Below are 4,634 nucleotides of genomic sequence, written 5' to 3' on the forward strand. Positions count from 1 at the left end.
CACTCTAGCCAGGGCAACAGAGTGAGACTCTGTCTCAAAAAATAAATAAATAAATAAATAAAAATAAAAAAAAGAGAGACTGAGTCTTTCTCTGTCACCCAGGCTGGAGTGCAGTGACTTGATCGTAGCTCACTGCAGCCTCAAACTCCTGGGCTTAAGGAATCCTCTTGCCTCAGCCTTCTGAGTAGCTGGGACTACAGGGACTATAGACATGTGCCACTATGCCCAGATAATTTTGTTTTCATTTATTTTCAGAGACAGAATCTCGCTATGTTGCCCAGGCTGGTCTCAAACTGCTGGCCTCAAGTAATCCTCACAGCACAGCCTGCTGAGTAGCTGGGATTACAAGGTGAGCCACTGTGCCTAGCAATTGCATAATATAGTTTAATTTTATTGTATGTATAATCTGAACACATTGAAGGTTAAAATTGCCCCCCCAAACCGTACTTTTAATTCACCTACAATCATCTGGGGTCTTTGTTAAAAATGCAGGTTTCTAGAGCACTCTGAAGGTTTGATTAAATAAAGTCCTTGGCTCAATACTCAACATATTCCATAGCTTATGAAAATAAATAAATAAATAAAGTCCTTGGAAATAAACAAACAAACAAAAAGAATAAAAATTATCAAATGCAAAGTAGGTGCAAAACCAAATAATTATGTAGACTTTAAAAAGAAATCATAAGTTACTGATTTTAAAAAGCTAACAAATACCATAAACATTACAGAATCTTGAAAAATAACATAACATCGTTACTAATTAACTACCTGACACACTTTTATAATACTTTGTTCTCTATCTTTTTTGGGCATATACACTTTGATGACTTCTTTCTGTGACCACAATTTTGTAATATTATTTTAAAGAGAGAAAGCAGAAAGATAATTCAGTCTCTCCTTTAGTATGGTTGACTGAAATTCTTTTTTTATTTTTGGCAGCTGGGATGCATTAAGCATTCAATTTCACACAGAAATGGTTACTATTTATAGTGCTGCTATATGTTTGTGTCCTACAACTCAGAAATTCTGATAAATTCTATTTCATGTGATTTCCATTTAAAAAGATTATAAATCTATGGTGCATTTATAATTGCTATATCATCGAGTATATTCCTGAGAAGCTAAAACATCCATTTTGACCAGGTATCTGTAAAAACTAAACATTCTGCTTATAATTTTACATGTCTAACATTAAAATAATTTTCTGACTTCTGGCTCCATGTATTTCAAGACTTGTCTCTTTTCTACCACCTACACAATTCTGGTATAAAGCACCATAAGACAAGTTCATATTTCAGTATGACCTCTGGCCATGCATCTCGTAGTCAGAATGGCAGATGGTTGGCACAGTGGGTGGTAGGAATATTTCTGGAAACCATTCCGACATGAGGACACCTAGCAATAACCTGGATATACATGCGGTGATTGCACACTACCTAAAAACATCCTAATAAACCCAAATTTAAGTATCTCCAAGCAATGTCTCTTTACCTGGATCCCAAAAGTTCCTGATGCCACTCCATTGCCACGTTTCACAAGAGAAAGTAAGATGGAGGGGACATCTGAGGGGAAAGAGCAGTGGTCTTAACCAATCATGACTGAAATATCTTACTTTGCAAAGTTTTCAAAAACACATAACATATTGAAAAATTGTCGGGGCTCCTCCCAGAGCCTCAAAAGGGGGTTATGCAAGTGAGGGGCCCTGAAGCTTATGCTTCATTAGTTTCATGATAAGTTTTCCTTTGGCTGTGTGAGTTTGTCCTCTATAGAGGTGGTACAAATTTACTCTTTCATTACTAATAATGAAAAGGCTTCCTTTTGCAAAGCCTTGACTGTAGAGTATGTATCAAATTTGTATATTTTTGCCCAATCTGATGAGTGGGGCAAAACAACTTAGTGTAATTGTATCTTGCATTTCTCTAATTATGAGTTAAGTTAAACGTCTTTTCTCAGGTTTAAGAGCCATATGTGTTTCTTTTTCTGTGAACTCTCGGCTCATTTTCCTTGCCCTTTTTCTACTGTATTGTCAGTCCTTCTCTTATTTTTATTATTTTTTAGATTTTATTTTTAGAAACAAGGTCTCATTCTGTGGCCCAGGCTAGAGTACAGTGGCATGATCATAGTTCACTGTAGCCTCAAACTCCTGGGCTCAAGCAATTCTGCTGCCTCAGCCTCCTGAGTAGCTGGGACTACAGGAATTTCAGGCATGTACCACCACACCTGGCTAATTTTGTTTTATTTATTTATTTTTTTGAGACAGAGTCTTTCCCTGTTGCCCAGGCTAGAGTGCAATGGTGTTGTCATAGCTCACTGCAACCTCATCCTCCTGGACTCTAGTGATCCACCTGCCTTGACCTCCCAAAGTGCTATGATTACAGGAATGAATCACTGAGACCACCCCAGTCCTTTTGTTACTGATTGCTAGGAACTCTTTATATGTTGGTAGATTAGTTTTTTATCTTGGTAGGGTGGCAAATCTTTTTTATCTCTTTGCTGTTAATTTTTAATTTTTCTTATTATGTATGTATGTTTTTGTTGTTGTTTGCTTTTACCAGGTTGGTATTTAATTATTATAACTTTATTGCTGTGTAACTTACGGAGTTTTAGTCAGAAAGGTCTTCCCCACTTTAAGATTATAAAGAAATTTTTCCATCTCTAGTATAAAAATGATTTTATTTTTCATATTTGAATCTTTGATCCATGTAGTATGAAAAGTTTTTAAAAATTGATGATTTATATGAAGATTCTAGGGTCTTCAGAAGGTGGAATTCTAGATAGTGATCAAAGAAAAGAGATTGTTCCTAAGTCTTACCTTAAAAAAAAGTTGCACTTCTAATTAAATATTAATCTGCTTTCTTCATCAAGCTAATATTTATTTGACACTTACTTTGTGCTAAATCATTACATTTCCCTGTGTTGAAAAATATAACACTGGGAATGAAAGAGTTCCAACTAGTCTACTCCCAAAAATAGAAATAATAAATAAATGTAATGTTCGGTAGCCAGAAATAAAAATTCTTCATGTTCCCCAGACATCTTAATATTTATAGCATTCCAGATAGTTCTATCCTTTCTTCATGGTTGGTGCCACATGCTTCCTGTAAAGAAACTCATCCTTCTGTGGGGACAAGCAACCTTCCTTTGTAGTGCAGGTACTCATTTTCCAAGTCAAGATCAAATGCTCCTCTCAGCTGGAAACACCCACTCTCCATGTAGTTTCAAAGGGTTTCTCACTCTCACATTCCAGACATGTCCAAACTAAACCCAGGTCAGAAAAAAAAAGACCTAGCTGATATCTAATGCATCTTGTTGTCTTTTGCTCTGGCATTAGATCAGAAAAATACATGAAGTGGGGAGAGGCAGGTCAAAGGATACAAAGTAGCAGATACGTAGGATGAACAAGCCTAGAGATCTAAGGTACAACATGAGGGCTATATTTAATAATATTGTACTGTACTGGAGATTTTTGCTAAAAGAGTAGATTTTAGGTATTCTTGCCACACACAAGAAAGAGTAACTGAGGTGATGAATAGGTTAATTTGCTTGCTCGTGATAACCTATTCCCTATTTATATGTATATCAAAACACAATGTTTGTTGTACACCTTAAATATATACAATAAACTAAAAAATTTTAAATAATCTTGTTCTTTATTTACAATGATAGCTTAATAATTATGTAATAATTTTACATTAATTAATACTTATTCAATATTGAATCATTAACAAAGGTAGTCTTTTCTCTGGTGTTAAAGATAAATCACAAAAAATTCTCTGGTTCCTCCTTTGGTACTAAACAGAGCTCTTTGAGCAAACTTAGGGAACCAGAAGCAACTTATTGCTGAAGGAAAGTGCTGTCTCTGAAGCATAATCAGAAACAAAGAGCTAAAGTAATGTGAGAACTGAAAGGTGCCTTTGAGATTGCTTGGTTTAACCCTTTCATTTTAAAGATAAGGAAGCATAGGCCCAGATAACTCTCAGCATAATGACATGTTACCCATATTTATCTCAAGTTATGACGCCCACAAATAAAAGAGCTGCTTTGCCCTAATTATTAATTTTATTTGATTAATTCATGTCATTAGTATGTTAGTTTTGCTTCTTCTAAAAAAAAAAAATGTGTAAGTGTGAAAAGGTAGGGGGAAAATCACCCCAAATATCTCTACCTAGGGACAAGTACTTGTAAAAGGCAAGAAGACCGTCACAAAGGAAATGAGCTTTGAAATCAGTGCCAGATGGAACCCCATCAGCTCTGCCACTTATTGGCTGTGTGACCGTGGTCTAGTTACTTAACTTTTCTGAATTCGGTTTCTTTATCTCTAAAAGAAGAGTGGTAATATTCATCTTGTAGTGAAGATTAAAGTATATCACACAGGTAAGGCATTCAGGTCAGTAACTGGCATAATTGTCTTTAATTCATGTCAGCAATTATTAGTATTATCATTTTGATAATACTCTGTAAATTTTTGTTTCATGCTTCTTTCACTTATTTTTTTTTTTCGTTTTTTCATTTTTTTTTTTTTTTTTTGAGACAGAGTCTCACTGTGTTGCCCAGGCTAGAGTGCCATGGTGTCAGCCCAGCTCACAGCAACCTCAAGCCCCTGGACTCAAGCAATTCTTCTGCCTCAGCCTCCC

Source organism: Lemur catta, chromosome 13 (genome assembly GCF_020740605.2).
Source record: "Lemur catta isolate mLemCat1 chromosome 13, mLemCat1.pri, whole genome shotgun sequence".
Lineage (NCBI taxonomy): Eukaryota > Metazoa > Chordata > Mammalia > Primates > Lemuridae > Lemur > Lemur catta.